The sequence below is a fragment of the Lepisma saccharinum genome, chromosome 7 (genome assembly GCF_977018435.1).
Source record: "Lepisma saccharinum chromosome 7, izLepSacc3.1, whole genome shotgun sequence".
NCBI classification, from domain to species: Eukaryota; Metazoa; Arthropoda; class Insecta; order Zygentoma; family Lepismatidae; genus Lepisma; species Lepisma saccharinum.
In genome coordinates, this window is record NC_139235.1 from 79,882,455 (window position 1) to 79,904,089 (window position 21,635).

The 21,635-nt window shown below is 38.3% G+C and overlaps 1 protein-coding gene across 1 annotated transcript in view; it reads right to left on the minus strand.

Annotated features, from left to right (window-relative positions):
• LOC145989949 (protein yellow-like) overlaps window positions 1-18,473 on the minus strand; it is a 67,288-nt gene extending 48,815 nt beyond the window's left edge. The window contains exon 1 of the mRNA XM_083125485.1: window positions 18,234-18,473. The gene's annotated coding sequence lies outside the window, so the exon portion shown is untranslated. The remainder of the gene's footprint in view (window positions 1-18,233) is intronic.
• Between the last annotated feature and the right edge of the window lie 3,162 nt (window positions 18,474-21,635).

Here is a 21,635-nt window from a genome sequence, read left to right on the forward strand (position 1 = left end):
ACGGAAGCTGAACACTCTAGCTGTTCGCTCAGAGAGATATTGCGGATTAGCTTTTCTTCCAGTTTTTGCTATGTGCTGAAGTTTAATCGCGTCACAAGTGATACATTTGAGTGTAGAAAGTCTATAACTTCCTAATCTCGTTGAGAACTTGCGTCTGACATTCATAACGAACTGGAAAAATCTTCTACAGTCTAAGCGTCTGCTAAATGCCTTGGCTAAAAGCTGGGAAATAGCTTCCGAGGGAACAGCTCACATCCACCTGTTCCACCAACCCCAAGACCAAAGTTTCAAGGCATGCAGTGGCAGGACAAGAAGCGAATGTTGCGAGTGTTGTATGATCGACCGGGACGAAAGCCTTTAGTTCATTCAACTTTGCAGAAAATACAACAAACCAACACATATTCTAACTGAATTAAAAACTAAAACGAAATCATACATAGAGCATTTTCAAACGAGTTACTACAACTCTGTAAATTATTAACTGGATATTCTACCAGTGGCAAATTATATTTTTGTCCTTGTTAAATCCTGAGAAGGGAGTCTGGAACAGGTCGGGCTTTGTCACATTAACAACTTCTACTAACAGGGTGGCTACTCACCGGGAATTTCTTGAATTCCGGGAATTATGCGTGAATTATTGGCTCCGGGAATTGTGTGTGAATTCTGCTTGAAATTTTCTCTGTAGACATGAAAAATTGCAACTTTTTAAAATCCCAATTCCATTGAATTTATACATATTTATTAATTACCTGAAACAAGTTTTTCACAGTTTAGGTTTTATTTTTATTGAGGAAGGTAAATAAAGCTGCGTGGAAAATAAAACGGAATTCTCTCAATCCATTTGCTTTGTTAGTGTTCTTTGAAGAACAATCCATCTGATAGACTGAAGATTATTGCAAGATAAAATATCTTGAAGTTGATTAGGTAAATTTAATATTCTTATAGAATTAACAATTTTTCGTAGATTACTATTTCCCGTAACATATGTGACTTGTGTTTGTAGATGTATTTATAGTCCCGAGTAGCAGTGGCGTGCCCAGGATTTTTGTAAGGGAGGGGTTACCTATACTTTTTCTCGGTAGTCCGCCCTCATTTTGTCATATTTTCCTACCATTGACGTTCCTTTTTTAGGAATATTGGGCCAAAGGGGGGTATAACCCCTACCAACCCCCCCCTTTGGCACGCCACTGCCGAGTAGCTATGTGAAATGACAAATGTAAAATCCGCGCCTTAAATGATATATATGTACCGTCCAAGTGAATTAGAATTATTGGATTCATTGGAATCGCACAAACCATATATTGTTAATATAAGTATTTGTTTGTGTGTATGTGTGTGGGTGGTGAGAGACTGTAAAACCTTAGTTTGAAATAGAGAAAACATCTGCTTGATTTTTTGTAAAGTTCGCTTTGAAACCCGGGAATTATACTTGAATTTTATTATGGTCCTACAGTAGCCACCCTGACTAATCTAGCGAACGTCATGAAAAACTCAACCATCTGTGTGCCATTATTGGATTGAGAAAGTTTGAATTACAAGAATACTCAACTCTATGAAAAAACTTCAACTTAATCTACGAATAAAGAGATGAAACAGGTCACGACAAAATATTATTTTCTTTCTCTGATGACACAAATTTATATCAAATTTTTCTTTGTTGCGCATCAACAATTTTATTTTTAATGTTTTCTTTATATTTTATCACATTTGCTTTAAAATTATTATTGTCATATAATTTTAAAGTGCCTCATGTTTGTCACTTCTGACATTTCAATAAGGGTTGAATTTTACTTGATCTATTGTATTATATTAAGACACCCATGCGATGGGGAGCAAGTGCAGGTGACCTGTTCCCCTGCCTGATTTATCACCGCACGCCACTGCTGGAAGAGTTTTCTGCAGCTGTACCCGAGTCATCCACGGACTGAACAACAGTGGTACCATAACTGGCACAGTAAATCTCCCGAGACCTTGGGACACGGTTATTGAGAAGCAGGGGGACTACACTGAAGGGCTGTAAGGAGATACTGCCTAACATGTTAGGAGAAAAATAGTGTGCATTATTTATAAAATGACCCTCGTATATACAGTATTGGCCAAATTATTGGACTCAATAGTTGAAAAAATGAAACAGACAAACTCACTTTATGTAGAGAAATTTGACAGATTTAACGTTTTGTGATGTACATTGCATTGTTATACACTGCAAGTACTCTCAGTACTTCATATGACCACCTTTGGTCTTCACCTTTGGATCTTTTTGAGCCCATTTTAATCACTGTTTGTGTACAATTACATTTCACTCTTAATTCTAAACTTCAACCTACGTGCTTTATGAAATTATATATTGCTCCGGAGGTACAAATAAAGAACACCCTTACAACAACCAGAATTAATATGATTTCCTTTGTGATAACCAAAAAATAGCATAAATAACATGGTAAACAATGTACAGTGGGATCCATGAGTATTACCTTGCAAATTGTTCATCACCATGTTTGTGCACTTTATTTGACCCAATAACAGCTGAAAGAATTAAAAGAAAACTCAAAACAAGCTGTTGACAAGTTCTGCACCAGCATACATAAAAATCCATCGCTTAAAAACACATAGGATGTAAGAGAAAAATTAATGAAAATAGTCATGGACAATTTGCACGGTAATACTCATGGATCCCACTGTACGTATTGTTCCAGGCATTTTTGCGAATATGTGAAGAATTGTGCTGCCACCTATTTTTTGGACACAGTAAAAAAAATATTCTTGGAAACAAGATAATATCGAAACAGACAGCAGCTTAATCCTATAAAGTTATTACAATCGTAAAATATATTTAGTTCACTTTCAAAACATGGAAATGTGCTTCTTTTTTACAATGAGTCCAATAATTTGGCCAATACTGTAGTTTTTCACCGTGTCATATGCTTACAGCATATTCTGTTCCTCAACCCCCCCCCCCCCCGGCCCCCCGCCGGTCCAAATCTCGATCCATCTATGATCTCAAAATTCTAAATTTGTTAAATATCAAATTTTTGCAGGCGGCCATAAATGCCTACAAGCTCATTGTTGAACAAAAATATTGCTCACCAGATTTCATAGTGTTTGTTTTCTGCATATAGTGTGTCATTGTTTACGTCTAAATGTGCATCATTAGACACTGAAGAGAAATCATATTTCAGATTGGTCATTCATCTCCATCAGGAGAGTCATTGACATCAGCGCCTCTAGCGGTTGGTTGTTTTCATCAGACTCTGGGGAAACCCAATGAACCTGATGGAGCGCTGGTCGTGTACGAATAAGCGTATGGCACAAGAATGTACGTAGCATACGGAAAGAAGGGAAACCATGTTCTCTAAACCTACCACATATGGTGTGCAATTAATGTGAAAGTTTTACCAAGAATTGCGTCTAGTTCGATTTGCAATTCGTGTCAAACAAAACTGCATGTCGAAAACCTGTAGGAATTAAATGTATAGAAACTTTGATGTGTCAAGGCTGATCGTAGATTTATTTTAAAACTAGAAATGTTGAAGTTTTTTTCTTTAACTTGTATGAGTGGTTTAGTTGGCATAGATTCATAGAACTTTAGAGGAAATTTCAAGAAAGGAACATACGAAATTGATCCGAACAATCTTTGTTTCTTCACAGAAACTCTGTAATGTTATCCCAAAACTAAATTTTTACGATCATAGATAGAATTATGAAGAAATTGTAACAACAGGTTATTAAAATTTATGTTGTTGTTGTTGTTGTTGATGATGGATCATCAGGATTACCACCCAATTTGTCAAAACAATTTCCCTGGCACTTTCAGGATTTCATGTATTTATTTTCAAAAGCATTTCCAGATAATTATTTTAACTAGCTTTAAGCTTGTTTAATATTGTTATTTTTCAGTGAAAATATTAAAGAAAAGGCTTCAGTTGCAAGAAACATCACGTTTCCAGTACTTACTTTTAACTTATGAACACTTGTTGTATCAAATTAAGACGTGATGGACCCAAATGGGGCATTCCAGCGTTACATGCGTGACATTTTACACGCAAAATTTAACATTCTAGACACGAGTTTGGATTAAAATATTCAGAATAGACCGATTTCATGGAATTATGATGTAGCTACTTTATGGTATCTGCTAACAAATTATAAAAGAACTTGGTGTAGGCTGAATGCATGAAAAGCATTAACAAAAGTTCGTTACGTATGTGACGCTTTAATAATATAGCAAACTTTGACTTCATTGTCTACGAAGCATATAGGCTGCAGATGTTACTAACTTTTATTGGTGAAATGTGCAAATTATAAGCATTCACAAACATCTAAACCTTACATGGGCGTCCGCAGGATTTTTTCCATGGAGGGGCAAGGAAGGTATTTTTTTCCAGAGGGAAAACAAGTCACATTTTCCCCCAAAAGAGTGTTGTTCCCTAAAAAAAAAAATGCTTAAATTTGAATTTATGGTGTTCATGCAATAATTAACACATATTATTGTGGCTAAAATGAAATTATATGTGTGAAATACATAATTTTTGGTTGACTTTTATTTTCCAGGGGGGCACGCCCACCCCCTTCCGGACGCCCATGAACCTTAATACAATTAAAACAATAATAATTTTCCATTTTAATTCATTTTGTTAATTACATGGAGTAGAACAACTTTTCCTGGAATGCCCCAAATCCATTCAAGCATAATAACAATGTTTAATGTTAAGGACTTTTGAACGTTTTTTGATACCCAATTCCCAGACTTTCCCATGACAGGGTGGCGACAGACCTGGAAAACCTGGAAAACCGGGAAAAGTCAGGGAATTTGAGGTGTCAAAAAAAATCAGGGAAATGTCAGGGAATTTTGTCTTCATTGACTTTTTTAATTTTTTTTATTTAAAGATATCGTTATGGAACTCTGCACGGGAACAGAAAATTCTTATAACTCGGCCACTATGGGAGCAATCTACTTCGGATAAGTTTTGTTATGCAGCTAAGACATAAGCGCATGCAAACGTGTACAATTCAGAACGCCGGAACGAGGAAGGGGGTTTGGGGGGCTCGACCCCCGAATTTCAATAGAAAAAACAAAAATCTGAAGTTTGCCCCACTCTTCTCCCACTATTTTGGGGAGAAGGCGCAAACTTTAGTATTCTTTTCAAAGAATGGACATTTCTCAAGAGAATGAAATATGTTTCATGTTCTTGGGTGCCATACAAGTAGAATAATAAGCCAAAATGTGATTTTTTTTAAATGAAATATGTAATTTGCATTTTTGGAGGAAAATTGTTATAACTCTGGTACTATGGGAGCAATCTACTTCGGATAAGTTTTGTTTTGCAGCTAAAACATCATAGCATGCAACCGTGTACAATTCAGAACGCCGAACCGAGGAAGGGGGTTTGGGGGGCGCGACCCCCGAAATTCAATAGAAAAAACAAAAATCTTCCACTATTTTGGGAAGAAGGCGCAAACTTTATTATTGTTTTCAAAGAATGGACATTTCTCAAGAGAATGAAACATGTTTCATGTTCTTGGGTGCCATACAAGTAGAATAATAAGCCAAAATGTGATTTTTTTTTTTTAATGAAATATGTAATTTGCATTTTTGGAGAAAAATTGTTATAACTCTGGTACTATGGGAGCAATCTACTTCGGATAAGTTTTGTTTTGCAGCTAAGACATAAGCGCATGCAAACGTGTACAATTCAGAACGACGGAACGAGGAAGGGGGTTTGGGGGGCTCGACCCCCGAATTTCAATAGAAAAAACAAAAATCTGAAGTTTGCCCCACTCTTCTCCCACCATTTTGGGGAGAAGGCGCAAACTTTAGTATTCTTTTCAAAGAATGGACATTTCTCAAGAGAATGAAATATGTTTCATGTTCTTGGGTGCCATACAAGTAGAATAATAAGCCAAAATGTGATTTTTTTTTAATGAAATATGTAATTTGCATTTTTGGAGGAAAATTGTTATAACTCTGGTACTATGGGAGCAATCTACTTCGGATAAGTTTTGTTTTTCAGATAAAACATCAGTGCATGTAACCGTGTACAATTCAGAACGCCGGACCGAGGAAGAGGGGCCTGGGGCACGACCCCCGAATTTCAATGGAAAGAAAAATTGGATTTTGCCCCTACTTCCCCTGCTATTTTGGGTAGAGGGCACGAATTTTATTATTGTTTTCAAAGAATGGACATTTCTCAAGAGAAAGTAACGTGTTTCATGTTCTTAGGTGCCATACAAGTTGAATAATAAGCCAAAATGTGATTATTTTTTTTTTACGAAAAAGATGTAATTTGCATTTTTGGAGGTAAATTGTTATAACTCGGGCACTATAGGAGCAATCTACTTCAGATAAGTTTTGTTTTTCAGATAGAACATCACAGCATACAACCATGTACAATTCAGAACGCCTGACCAAGGAAGGGAATTTGGGGGAGACCGACCCCGAATTTCATTGAAAAAAACATAAAAATCTGAAGTTTGCCCCCTCTTCTCCCGCTATTTTGGGTATAAGGTGCAAACCTTAGTATTCTCTTCAAAGAATGGACGTTTCCAAAGAGAATGAAACATGTTTCATGTTCTTGGGTGCCATAAGCCAAAATGTGAAACACTGTTTTTTTTACTAAAAATAGGTAATTTGCATATTGCTCAGAAAATTGTTATAACTCTGGCACTATGGGAGCAATCTACTTCAGATAAGTTTTGTTTTGCGGCTAAAACATAATAGCATGCAACCGTGTACAATTCAGAACGCCGAACTGAGGAAGGGGGGGTTTGGGGGCGCGACCCACGAATTTTAGTTAAAAACTATAAAAATCTGTAGTTTGCCCCCTCTTTTCCCGCTATTTGGGACGAAGGCGTGAAGTTTAGTATTCTTTTCAAAGAATGGGCATTTCTCAAGTGAATGAAGCATGTTTCATGTTCTTGACTGCTATACAAGTTGAATAATAAGCCAAAATGTTATTACTATTTTTTTTCGAAAAATAGGTAATTTGCATTTTTGGAGGAAAATTGTTATAACTCTGGCACTATGGGAGCAATCTACTTCGGATTAGTTTTGTTTTACAGATAAAACATCAGAGCATGCAACCGTGTACAATTCAGATCGCCGAACGGAGGAAGGGGGGTTTGAGGGAGCGACCACCGAATTTCAATGAAAAAAACATAAAAATCTGAGGTTTGCCCCCTCTTCTCCCGCTATTTTAGTGAAAAGGCGCAAACCTTAGTGTTCTCTTCAAAGAATGGTCGTTTCCAAAGAGATTGAAACATATTTCATGTTCCTGGGTGCCATACAGATTGAATAATGATCCAAAATGTGAAACTCTGTTCGGAAATGTGGCATGGATATGTTGCGGAGAGGGGGAGGTTGGTCATCAATATGAATTTCCCAGGCTTGCTCCAGACCTGTGTCAGAGTTTCCACCCAAACATAAGAGTATGAATGTCCAAAAAGCACATTCATTTCGTAATCAGCACCATTATACCATATGGTATCATCAGGCCAGTACGACCTTACTCTGATGATAACGTATGGTATCATTGGGGGAGTAAAGGTTAAGCCTCTAAATATTACGTGCAAAATGCATTGAATTATCATTTTTTCTTGTCCATATGGGAGTAGTAAGGGGACTTGTCACGTAGTAAAGCATTTTGTTGGGCAAACTGAAGGAACATGGAAACAAATAGGTTCCATTGATACATACGATTTTTGTTGAATATCGCCACCTGACAAAGTATCTCACTACAACATGCGACAGAAATTGCATGGACTGCAAATATGCTGCTGGAATTTTATTACTCTTCTGGCTCACTTCACCTTATTTATAATGTAGCAGTGCTTATGTAGGTCTTCTTTCATCATCCTGACGTATTACTGGTTTCGCACAAGTTAACATACGTTTACAATGACATTGCACTATTCTTAGATATCAAGAAGAATTCAACCAAACGGGATATACACTGGTGTGCAAAACCTAAGGACGAGATAGATAAAGTAACATAAAATATTTCGTAGTCGGTGCAAATGAATGAAAGCCCGGCAGCATGTTGCCAGAGGTTGACTACACATGCACAGGGACCAAGAAGTTGCATGGCATGACGCCAGCGTGACCATTGCGCCGAATGGGTCAGCTCCAACAACACGAAGCAGTTGAATGAATGGGACGAGACAGTGTGTGTGAGTCAGAGGGTTGTTAAGGTGCATTGTGGTGGTGTTACTCACAACAACATGGCCCGGAGACAACATTTGGATGCGTTCACACGGGGAAGAATCATCAGGAAACTGGAAGAAGGACGAAGTGTGACGAGTGTGGGCCAGGAGTTTGGGATTGCCCACAGCATTGTTTCACGTGCATGGAGAGTGTTCCGAACCACAGGCACTGCTGTGCAAAGAAGAGGTGGTGGTCAACCACGGTCAACTACAGCAGCGGACATCCGCTACATTGTGCAACAGGCACGCAGGGACCAATGTCAAACAGCGGGTGGAATTGCAAACACATTTAACAGGACCGCGATTCGTCCAATCTCACGATCCACAGTGACACGTCGACTGCATGGGTGTGGTCTCTTTGCCCGACGGCCATTACGTTGTGTTCCGTTGACACCCGCGCATCGGCGGCACCGTTTGCGGTGGTGCCAAGAACATCAGGACTGGACCGAGGAGGAGTGGGGTCGCGTTCTCTTCTCAGACGAGAGCAGATTCAGTTCGAGTAGTGATTCTGGACGTACACTCGTCTGGCGAGAGTTGGGAACACGCAATGAACCTAGGAACATTGTCGAGCATGATCGTTTTGGTGGTGCAGGTGTTCTTGTGTGGGGAGGCATAATGTTGCATGCGCGTACCGAGCTCCAAATTTTTGAACGCGGTACAGTCACCGGTCAACGTTATTGTGACACTGTTCTCCTTCCCCACGTGCGTCTTTTTAGAGGTGCAGTCGGCCCCGAATTCATCTTTATGGATGATAATGCGCGACCGCATAGAACAGCGCAAGTGGCGGAGCTCTTTGAACGAGAGGATATTCGGCGTATGGACTGGCCTGCCCGTTCCCCTGACTTGAATCCCATCGAGCACGTGTGGGATGCAATGGGAAGACGTCTTGCAGCACGTCCATATGCACCAACAACCATCCAACAGTTGACAACAGCGCTGGTGGAGGCATGGTCTACTATACCACAAGAACTCATTACCAACCTTGTGAGCAGCATTGGAGCACGTTGCAGAGCATGCATCGTTGTCCGTGGTGATCACACACCCTTCTAAGGACAATTTCATTACTTCTGTAATGTCACGGGGCCATCATGAAACGCAGTGCCTTCTGTGTAATTTCCGGTCTATGCGTAAAAATGTCATTTTCTGTTCTGATCATCACGTGTTTTTCTCTGTTCTTTCCTGTATCATACTGTAACATTACTTTGTATGTATGGTTCAAGTTTCACCGATCTATGCCGTTTGTAACTGACACAGCATGCGAAACTTACTTTCGTCCTTAGGTTTTGCACACCAGTGTATATTGAATACTATCACGAAAAAGTGAAACATAAACTGCATTGGTGAAAGTTATAAAAATTGGCAAGAGCATGCTCCCAACTTCAAATTTACTGTAACACTAGTATTGCATTGAAATTAACGCCACTCTCTGTCCTGTCTGTTTAAACTCGTGAGAGATGGTCATTAATCTCTCACAGGGTAAGGTTAATATCCAATATTATGAAACAAAATACTAATAATAAATACGTAAATATTTTAATATCATATTTACTCGATTCATTCAGTCATAAAAGCAAATCACTTTCTTCAAGGATTGACTTTTCTCTACCAGCCCTGCTAAATTTTCAATTTTCATCTACTGATTTATATGAGGGGTGGCCAGAAAGTAATTTCCAATTAGTAGGGACATTGATTTTTCGCAAACGCCAAAACCGTGAAAAATGGTAATTGCTGCGAAGTTATGTTTAGGAATGTGCAGTGATGTCTGGACACATTTTTCGCCCGTTCGAAATATCGAAATAATGCGAATTTGGCATAAAATGCAAATTGTTGGCCTTTTTAACGATTTTTTTAAAAAGAAATGTCCTAAAAAAATGAAATTCCATGAAATCCAACATTCTTGTCTTTTCTAGGCCATGTTTATGTACATAGAACATGCAAGTTTCCCAACATTTTACTCAAGAGTAAGTTGTAGAGTTATACGTACATGGAATAATTCTGATAGACACATTAAATCATGTATTTCCCACAATTTTTTCAACTTCTATCAAAACCATTTGCATCACAGAGCAAAGCGGTAGGGTTCTAACAGGAGATCGCGTGCATATCTACCGTCACAAGGGAGCCACATCTTCGTATTTGTCACAGAAGATATGTTTTGAATTACCAAGCTAAGTGTGCACCATCGGCATTTGTCAAGCGAGTAATAATGGAGCTCAGTCATTAGGGCAACTGACTAATATGCGAGAGACCCGGGGTCGATCCCCTGCGGGGAGAACCGGGATGTTTTCCACATATTCAAACTGCTCCGGCTCCAGCATAATATGAAACTGGTATCTTGAGGAAACTTTGAGGGATAAAGGTAGCCAGGAGTGTGGTGCTGATCACATCACTAGCCACCTTGAGCCGTGATCAAGAAAGTGTGGTACCCTAACTCCACACCCCTTTTACTTTTACTTCCTCAAAAACCAGTTCCAACATATCAAACTGTCACGAAAATACGTAGACCATTATTTAAAATAATAGTTTAAAAGCACAATGAAGTATTAAGTTTCGGTATATTTGGCAGATAAATGTTCTAAAACAAAAACGCGAATTTTGGGAAACATAACAAGTCAAAAAAAGATAATGCCAATTTTTGGTGCTATAATATATCGGTATCTGTCACGTGAGATTGATTGATTAAAATTTTTTTGGTGCGTCGCCACTTATGGTCATTATGCACCTTTCAGTATATATGGGGGAAATTCCATTATCTAAAATCCTTACCTTAAAATTAAAAAAAAGATGTATGGAAAATAACTTTCTCAAAACAACTTTCAACATATCAAACTCTCATGAAGATATGTGGGCCATGTGAAACATTGTTATTGTTATTGATTTGGTGTTTCAAGTCCACTTTATGCACAGTATGGCTAATCGGGACTGGACCTACAGTTTAAAGTGGGATCCGAACCACTTGTGCCTCCACCAGGTATCGAACCCGCGACCCCTTGATTACAAGGCTATGACGCTACCACTGCGCCATGTAGGAGGCTCTGCCATGTGAAACAGTAGTTTAAAAACACCGTCAAGGTATAATTTCAGATATTTGCCAGAAAATGCGCTAAAATGAAAATGTGAATTTGGGAAAAATAACACCGTATAGTAAAAACTAAAAAATAAGAAAATACACCAATTTAGAAAAAAACTACAAAATATTAAGGTCCCTACCGATTAGGCATAAATATAACAAGAATATCAGTAGTAATTTATTGCATTAGTAACAGTGAGTCCTAACTTAATTTTCGGCATAATCACCACCGTTCTTCTGGCATTTGTCGTAGCATGTCACTAAATTTTGTATGCCCATGGTATATGTGACTGACAAACAAAAACTGGAACTGTCTCTACCGCAGTGTAGCTGTCAAATTCTTGCCCTGCCAGAAACCTCTTAAGTTAAACCAGGAGATGAAAGTCAGTACATTAAAGGGCAGGGCTGTGCAGGGAGTGGTCCAAGATCTCTCACCTGAAGTGATGCAAAGGGCCTGTGTTGTGCTGTATGGGGTTGTGCACATTCGATTGGCCTTCCGTGAATTGTCTGCAACATCGTCTGACCATACTATCGTTCACGACGTCCGGTTTGCACACCTCACACAATTGCTGGTGGCTCTGTGCCAAATTCCGAGCGTGCAATGTAGGTTACATCGCAGTCTGTGGGAGACTGTATGAGAGCTGCAGTCTTTAACCTAGAACTCTCCTAAAACGGCTGCATTACGACTATTACCATTTACAGCTAAATGCCACTTCTTCCTGCCTGCATGTGCGTGTGTCCCTCTCCGACCACTAGTGCTGCGTATAGGCACCATTGGAGCTTTTTTCAGGATTCCCCTCGTATATGAACTTTCAGAAGCTTTTATTATTAGTGTTTTAATGTGTGGTTAGCTAAATCAGGTACCTATACAATGCAATTCTATAAATTCCTTGCGTTAAATTTCTAATATCTACATACCCTTTTCGTCAGCATTAATGGTATAACTGCATGTTGTCAATTTCACAGTACTTCACTTGGATATACTGTACTGAAGCAGAAATCCCATTGATAATGTATGGAAATATGACACTTTATTTTGTTCGATTCAATTGTTTCACTTATATGAAAGAGTTAAGTTGTTTGCTTTACAGAGAAGAGGGAAGTAGCTTTATCCATTGAAAATTGAGTCCACACTCATGGTTCTTGCAAGCAGAGGCTTCCAAACTTCAGTGGAAATATCAACATATAATACCGAGAATGGATAAGGAGACTGATAAATTACAAATTGTATTTCTTAATTATTCACTTTTCACTCTTATCTCATTTAGTCGCAACTTTAAAAATAATCAAGTATTTTATTTTAAACTTACTGTGTACAACAAAATTCCGTAATCCTTCCCTAGCTTGTGAATTGTAATAATTTTCCAAATTCACTATTTTGCAGTTTGAATTCAAATCATAGAGAATAGAGGAATGAAGTCAATTTCATTGAAGATAATATTGGTGCTTAACAAATCCGTGCCTGGATCTGTATAAGTTTATTATATCAATTTACAAAAACATGGCTTTATTTTAGTTTGTAATTGTCAGGGAAAAATGTAAATTTTGTCCTGGAAAACCTGGAAAAGTCAGGGAATTTCATTTTTGCTTGTTTGTAGCCACCCTGCATGAATATTTTGTAGTAATTAGCCAAAAGTGGAAGAAAAGCGAAGGAAAATAACCTAATTTAATCAATGAATGAATCAAGTTTTACGAGCTGTATGATTTTTATAAAACTTTCTGGATATTTACTAATCTCGTGGATCGAATAGACAAGTCTTCTTAAGTATATAAAAATAATAAATATGGAATAAAATTGGTTTATTTTTATTATTTTTATAGAAGTTATTTTTATTATAATAATCATAACCATTTTAATTGACGTTATTTGTACTGTCAAAGTTTTGTCAATCGCCTTTTCCCCCTACAAAAAATTCTGCCGACGCCCATGGGTGTATGCATATCTTGAAAATCCACAAGGTCTACTTGTATAGGTCAAGTGACTGTACTGCTGCGCAAGCACGCAAAGGGAATTCCAAACAGGAAATGCCTCAACAACAAGAAAGGAGACACAAACTAAAGTTTTAAATTTGGCTCTTCCGCCCGTGTCATTGCTTAGAGTGTACAACAAAAGAGGGAATTTCCAATGAGACTTTACCATTACAGTATTATGTTCTATTGATAGTTCACAAGGAAAGGGCATGCACAAACACATTGCCAAACCCAAGGGTGACTGTCACTCATGCTTAGTTGAAAGTTTAAAATTATGTGTGACTTCTTCCGACACGACAAAAGAAGATTCTGACATATCGGTTGCAATTATTCACACCTGTTTCCGGTTTTGATTCTATATTCATATTTTACTATTTAGTGCCACTTTTCTGTATTTTTATCTAATAACAACGATATGGATACATGCTTACTATGTGAGTTTTAGGTCAACTTTATGCACAGATAGACTAATCGGGACTGGACCTACAGTTTAAAGGGCATCCGAACCACTATGTCCCTCCACCGGGTGTCGAACCCGGGGCCCCTTGATTACAAAGCGACGATTGGACCACTACGCCACCAGCGAGGCCCATGAAATTGTTGATATGACACTCACAAAGCAGGCGCGTATCCATCAGAGGTACAAGGGCGGATTCTACTTCTTCTTTGAAATGGCCGCAGCCCACCCAAATATCCTATTTTCATTCCGTTGTAAGAATGAAGTGACGATAAACAAATGCACGTGGCTTGTGAGAAATTCTATTGGTTGGTCGAATGGCATCTGTGAAGGAATCTTTCGCGGAGGAATACAGCTACGACCAGAAACGCAAAGTAAAGGAGCTACTTCTTTGAAATCACGTGTTTTTATTTACAGTAACTTCGTTCTTTCAGTGGATGAAGAATACATGACATTTTTTTGATTTATTTATAATAAAGCAAGAAACACACGCAGATAGGGATGTAGCTATAACGATACAGAGGGAGATAAATTGAAAGAACAAGATAGAGATAATTTTATAGTAGAATATAGGAAAACGGCGAAAGAAGGAAATAGGGAAATATGGACAAAATGAATGTAATATAGAGAAATATTTTAAGCAAGAGAAAAGTCAAGATTCGTAAGTAAATAACGAAACAGAAAGTAAGAGATAGGGAAACGTAGACAAAAAGAAAGAAGCGTATAGAGAGAGATTTGAAGCAAAATAAAATGGAACATTGATAAGTAGATAGAGAAATAATGAAACAAAAAAGAAACTTGGGGAAAGAATAAAGAAAACGTAGAGAGAGATTTGAAGCAAAGAGAAGTTTGATAGGTAGATTATTAAGAAGCAGAGATAGAAAGAAAGTAGGGGCTAAAAGAAAGAAAGATAAATAGAGAAACAAGAAGGATGAGTGTAGGAAACGAAAGATATAAAACAAGAAGAGAGAGAAAGAAGATAAAAGTGAGTGTGAAAGAAACGTGAGGAAAGAAAGAGAACTAGGACAAGAAAAAGAACAAATCTAAGCGAATCCAGCTGATAATATTTCGCCCACTCAAACGAGACTCTGTCGTCGCCACTGCCACGAGAGAACAGTCGAACCCGGAACCTTCCCCCGGAAGATCATTAGTTGACCTTCCACTGACATCGGTGAGTTTACTCACGTCATTGTAAAATAGCACATGCATGAGAGGGGAAGGGGGAGTCAATGACCTTGAACATTCCTCAATCTTGCTCTCGTATATAAAATAGAATGCATGTATTATGTATTCTAATACATATTCCATACTATCTTTTGCTACATTTAAATTATAAGGCCTCCCCGATGGCGTAGTGGTAACTAATGATGGACGATATATCACGATATTAAAAATATATCGTCCAGGCGATATCAACTAGACGATATATCTTCACGTCATTTGACGATATATATCGTGGTGACGATATATCGCGATATCAAATTTCCGATATCGTCCATCCCTAGTGGTAATGTTGTCTCCTTGCAATCAATGGATCCATGGTTCGATACCCGGTGGAGACACATATTGGATCGGATCCCACTATAAACTGTAGGTCCAGTCCAGATTAGCCTATATGTGCATAAAGTAGACAACAAAATATCAAGGAACGTCAATTTAAGTTACTACTCATATTTCTAGTTCTTCGAGTAGTTGGTTATCGTACCGCATTTGTAATAAAATATCACAGTTGCCGCTTAGGTTCGATACCCATTATGGCCAAAAAAGTAAATTCCTTCACCTGAAGACGAGAGAATAGACGCTCTCTCGAAATGTAGAGATAAGGAAACTTAGACAAAACGAAAGAAACATAGAGAAAGGTTTCAAGTCAAAGAAAAGGAATGATTGATAGGTAGATAGAGAAACAGGCATCGGAGAAAGGAAAATAATATGGCGAGAGAGAGAGAAACAAAGCAGGAAAGGGAATAAGATAGTGGGTAAGTAAGAAAGATAGTCAGTGGATAATGTTCACCTAAGTTTCCGGACTGTTATTACTACGGCTCGGAAGTTGAGGAAAAAATCCTTTTTTTCTCCTAGTGTCCCAAGACGAGGCCCAACATAATATATGTTCATTTTGGGTCATTTTAGGCCAGAAAAAGGTGGGTTTTATTTGTCCTTTTTTGCCTTTTCGGCGTTTTTTGTCTTATTGGTCCTTTTTTAGCCTTTTTAAAGGTCTTAACGGCTTTTTTTGCAACTTCACCTTCTTTCGACTACGTTTTTACTGCTCATTCTCAATTCGAATCATCATCAGTTCATCACCTCTTAAACATCCTTTCTGTAGTAAAGAAATAAAAAAAAATAATAAACATATTTGAACCATCCCTGAAACGAGAGAAAAACATTTTTGGACGACTGAAATAGGATCCGAAGTCCTATTTCTGTAACCCTAGTGTGGTTGGGCCAAATATGATTCTTCAAATATGATTTTTCAAATTATGTTAATCTAAAAAATATATAATGTCTGAAAGAAGATGCATTTCATTCATATAGTTTTTTCCGAACTGTGTGTTCCATACCATCAGAATTTTTAATTTTTTTATTCATTAAATATGTAATTAAAACTGAAGTCATTATTTAATTTGGATCACATTTATACGTCCTTTTTCCGTTTTTAGTTCCTTTTCTTGATATTTTTAGATCTTTTTATAGTTCTTTTTTTGGCAATTTATAGGTCTTCAACTTCCGTGTCCTAGTTATAAATAAACAAAAAAAGCAGATGTTTGATTCATTGACTAAATAACACATGTCCTACATAGAAAGAATAAACTGCATAATAATTACCAATAAACAATTTGTACATTGTGTATTTTTAGAGAACACATCTTAATATACAGACTGTTCTAGTTTCCAAATCTCTTAAGGGGCCTCCCCGATGGCGCAGTGGTAGCATCGTCGCCTTGTAATCAAGGGATCCCGGGTTCGATACCCAGTGGAGGCACATAGTGGCTCGGATCCCACTTTAAACTGTAGGTGATTAGCCTTACTGTGCATAATGTGGACTTAAAACACCAAATTAATCGATCAATCAATCCAAATCTCTTGAGTGATAAAACATAGACATTTTTTAAAATTCTGTTTCTATAAATATCTGGTGTATCAGTAGCTAGTGTCTGCTTTTCATATTTAATTACAAGAGCGGTTGAAATATAAACCTTTTTTCTTTAAAAGAAAAGAACAGTGTGTCAAGGTTTAATATCATTCAACTGTCATTTCTGTTATAACTGATGTATTTACGTGGCAGTCTATTAAGTAAGATTCTGCAGTGAATTTGCCATTTCTGCATATAAACTTGCATTTACACACCATTCTTTTTTTATTTCATACATCAATTAACCTTACATATCAACTAGTTTTAGATTAATATTGAAGTATGTCAATCACATTCGTAAGGTAAAGTATGATTTCAGCAATCTTCGATATTCTAGGTGTGTCAAAACAGTTCTTTTTGGATATTAAAATAATGTACATTCCGAGTCAAAAGTATTTATTGTATTGAAGAAGGGTGTTAATAAAAGGTAACGGAAAGTTAGAACTCAAACCTTGTTCAGTTTTTTTTTAAAACGCCCTGTTTTCTCATATGCAAATGATCTTCGCGGGGCTAAAATGCGAAGCCTTGGACTGGCGATATTTGTGGCCTAACTTTCAGGGGCAGAATCGAACTTGGGCTTCATTATGGAGGGTTCAGAATATGAACATTGTCCATCCCATAAAAATAGTGTCCAGCACTATCCACTGTCACATTTGAGAAGCCATAAAATTGCTATTTGTTCTTTGTTCCTCAGGCCCTAAGATTTTTATTTTATTTTGATTTGTTGTTTTAAGTCCAATTTTATACACAAATAGGCCAATCGGGTTTGGATCTGCAGTTTTAAAGTGGGTCTAAACCACTGTGCAATGTGCTTCCACCTGGTATCGAACCTCTCAGGCCCTAGGAGTTAAGAAGAATATCCTTAACTTGTATTTTTAAATAAGCCTGAAAATTTTCGATGGGGCAAGTGACAACCTTGTCCTTACCAAGTTACACGCCTATGGCTGCGTCATGGCGAATTGGCAGTAATCAAGGGGTCCAAACAGTGGCGTGCCCGAGGGGGGAGGGTTAGTGGGGCTCATAATTCCCCTTTTGGGCCAGTATTTCTACAAAAAGAACACCAAATACAGGAAAAATGGCAAAATCAGGACTGACTACTAAAGACAGGATATGTAACCCCCCTTAAAAAATTTCTGGGTACGCCACGTGGAGGTACACTGCACGGTGTTTCTGATGGCGTAGTGGTAACGTCGTCGATTTGTGATCGAGGACTCCCGCGTTCGATACCCGGTGGAGGCACATGGTGGTTCGGATCCCACTTTAAACTGTAGGTCCAGTCCCGATTAGCCTTTCTGTGCATAAAGTGGACTTAAAACAAACACTTATACTGTGAGTCCAGTTCCTATTCGTGTATATGTGTGAACTGTTAACGCATGCACTTTATATGATATATGCAGAATAAAACTTACCTTATTTAAATTTCCTTTGAAGTTTTCCACGTAAAAACAAAAACACAGCAACACAATTGACGACACTGACACTTAATCCAATAAAGAGGAGCACCTTCCTCGCATTGCAAAGCAAGTTCTCGCCCGACGCCTCTCCGAACAAGCACTTTCTTCTTTCCGTTCGCTCAACCGTTGAGAGAGGGAGAACGCTTTCGCCCACTCGGCTGTTCGTCACTCTTTAACACACTGACACGCACCGCGAGCTGCTGAAACGATTTTAAGCAAATTCTGAAAGTTTTTTTTTTCCTTCCCCCTGACCTTCTTACGTCACGGTAGTAGCGCAGGCTCTCCCGGTGCACGAGTGAGATCTGATACGATTTCGAACCGGCCAATGGCAGCGCTGGTAACGATCGCGCCTTCTTATCAAATCAAAATTAAAAAAAAAAAGAAAACACATTTGCATTCGTGCTGGAAATGGAACTGATTATCGCAAAGAGGATGCTGCAGTTTCTATTTTTCATTTATTAGAAACGATGAGATTTTTAATTGGTAAAATTTTGTTCGTAGAAGGACGCGTTGCGTAATTGAATATTAAATTTGTAGTGCAAATGAGAAAGTGTTAATTTGTTATCGCATCCTTACTTTGCAAACGGTAATTGCTGCAACCATTTTCGATTGGAGAACTGGTACACCAAGGGATATGTTGGCAATGGTTCCTGGTTCAGTTCAGGGTCATTGTTAGAGAACTTGCAATGCATACGTATAAACAAACATACACAGAGGTTTAACATTGGCCTCAGGCCAATTTTATGTAATTTTACATTATTAAAAAATCAATTTTTATATTTAATAGTTATAATATTTTATACATTATAAAAAATCAATTTGTATTATTTAATACTCATGTAACTAATCTTTGAGGACCAATGACTGTCAAGCGGCTCTTCATTGGTTGATGTGCGGTTAGCGCGTCGGGTCCCATCGTCGCTGTTTATAGGCGATTGTTGATTATACGCTCCAACTAGGTCTCCAATTATCTTCACTATGCTGAGTCAACCCATACATTTGAGAACTTCCTCCGTGGATCGATCCTGGGACCACTACCGCCAAGGGCGAGAGCGATAACCACTTGGCCACACGAGACTTCATCGATTTCCTAATTTTTATTTGATATCTGGTATTACATTTATTGGAAGTGAGTGAGGGTTTCAAGAACGCAAACGTATTTATGGTATTTCGCACTTGCAGGTGTTCCACTCCCCGTCCAAAACACGACACGAAGGAAGTTTTGATTTTACTGAAATAATTTTTCATTGGTCTCAGGGGTCCCGGGTTCGAATCCCGGACTGGACATGGATGTTTGTGAGTATCCATTCATGAATTTCATCATATCATCACTCATTCCCATCTTCGCGAATTAGCCACAAGTGGCACAAAAGCGAAGTAAAATAAACTAAATCAAATCAAATCAAACCAAAATATATTTAGGGATCTGCAGAAAATTTTTATAATGGAGGGTCACTTTAAAAAAAAATAAAGTTATATAGCTACGTATATATGCGTACACTTAAGAATTGTTTGACGTCATATTTATAGGTCATTGTATAATAAAAATATTTTGAGGGAAAGAAATAAGAGAGAGTGCGTGTGAATGAGAGAGAATGAGCGAGAGTGGTAGAGTTGATAAAGAAGCTAGAAAAGAATGTTAGGATCGGAAGCGATAGGAGAGAATTTATAGAATTGAACGCGATTTTGAGATGGAGAGAGAGAAGATATAAAAGAAGCGATGGAGAAACAAGAGAGAGAGAGAGAGAAGATATAAAAGAAGCAATGGATAAATAAGAGAGAGAGAGAGAAGATATAAAAGAAGCGATGGAGAAATAAGAGAGAGAGAGAGAGAGAGAGAGAGAGAAGATATAAAAGAAGCGATGGAGAAATAAGAGAGAGAGAGAGAAGATATAAAAAAGCGATGGAGAAACAAGATAGAGAGAGAGAAGATATAAAAGAAGCGATGGAGAAACGAGAGAGAGAGAGAGAGAGAGAGAAGATTTAAAAGAAGCGATGGAGAAACAAGAGAGAGAGAGAGTAAAAACAACGTGGCGACAGACCTGGAAAACCGGGAAAAGTCAGGGAATCTGAGAGGTCAAAAAAAGTCAGGGAATTTTGTCTTGATTGACCTTTTTTTTATTCGATGGAATGAATGTGCCAGGTGTTTGCTTTGAAAGACGACGTTATGATGCACTACATGGGAACAGAAAATCTTGTTGCTATGAGCATCAACTTTTAGGCCCCTTTTATGCACAACACAATTACAGTGCCAGAAACTAGTGATGAGAGGTGGGGGGGGGATAGATTTCCGGAGGGGCAGAAAAATTTGATAAGCCTATAAATATTACGTGGAAAATGCATGGAACTATCATTTCTTCTTGTCTGTATGGGAGCAGTAAGGGGACAGAACTGTCAACAAATAGAGGGGTGGGGGTGGGGACAGACCACTGTGGCATCGTCCGATAGTTGTCGGACGTCTTAGTACGGCATTTTGTCTGACATTCTGAAGGAACATGGAAATCAATAAGGGCACTATGCAACCCTGTAATTTTCGAATGTCGTGGTACAGCATTTGTCCGATGAACATTTTAGGCTCAATTGATGCATATGATTTTTGTCGGATATCGCCGTCTGACTAACGTTGAACTTCGACAAAATGTCTCACTACAACATGCGACAAAAATCACATTCATGGCACTTTTATGAAATTGATTGTTTTTGGATGTCTTCAGACTGCAACATCTGATGAAAATGGCATACATAATCAGAGCCTTGTACAGAGCATTCCCTGACATTCGCTACGAGACTCGGCGGCAAGCGGCCCGGCATCAGAGCTTGTCTTTCCCGGTGAACGGGTCCGTGCCAGTCGCCGCTTATATTAAACATCGTAAAAAAGTTTAGAGTAACAGGGTCAGTTCTGAATAAAAGTTGAAACAAAAATGGGGAAATAAAGTATACAAAGACAATCCGCACACCATCCGTGAGTTAAAAGAGAGTATTGTACGAAAAATCTGGATATTACAGTAGACGAACTTGCACGTGCAAATGCCAATTTCCTTCGGAGATGCCAGGAATGTGTTGCAGCAGAGGGACATCATTTTCAACACCTTCTGTAGTCAAGGTTAGTACACAATATGAAAACTAATTTTAATAGCCGACTCTAGCCACTGTCGCTGACCCGTTCACCGGGAAAGACAAGCGCTGATGCCGGGCAGCTTGCCGCCGAGTCTCGTAGCGAATGTCAGGGACTGCTCTGTATATCCGAGTTTGTCTGCTGTGGTACCACATTTCATTGAACAAACCTGGAGCTTTAGTCTGCTGCACCACTGCAAATATGCTGCTGGAATTTTATTACTCTTCTTGGCTCACTTAACC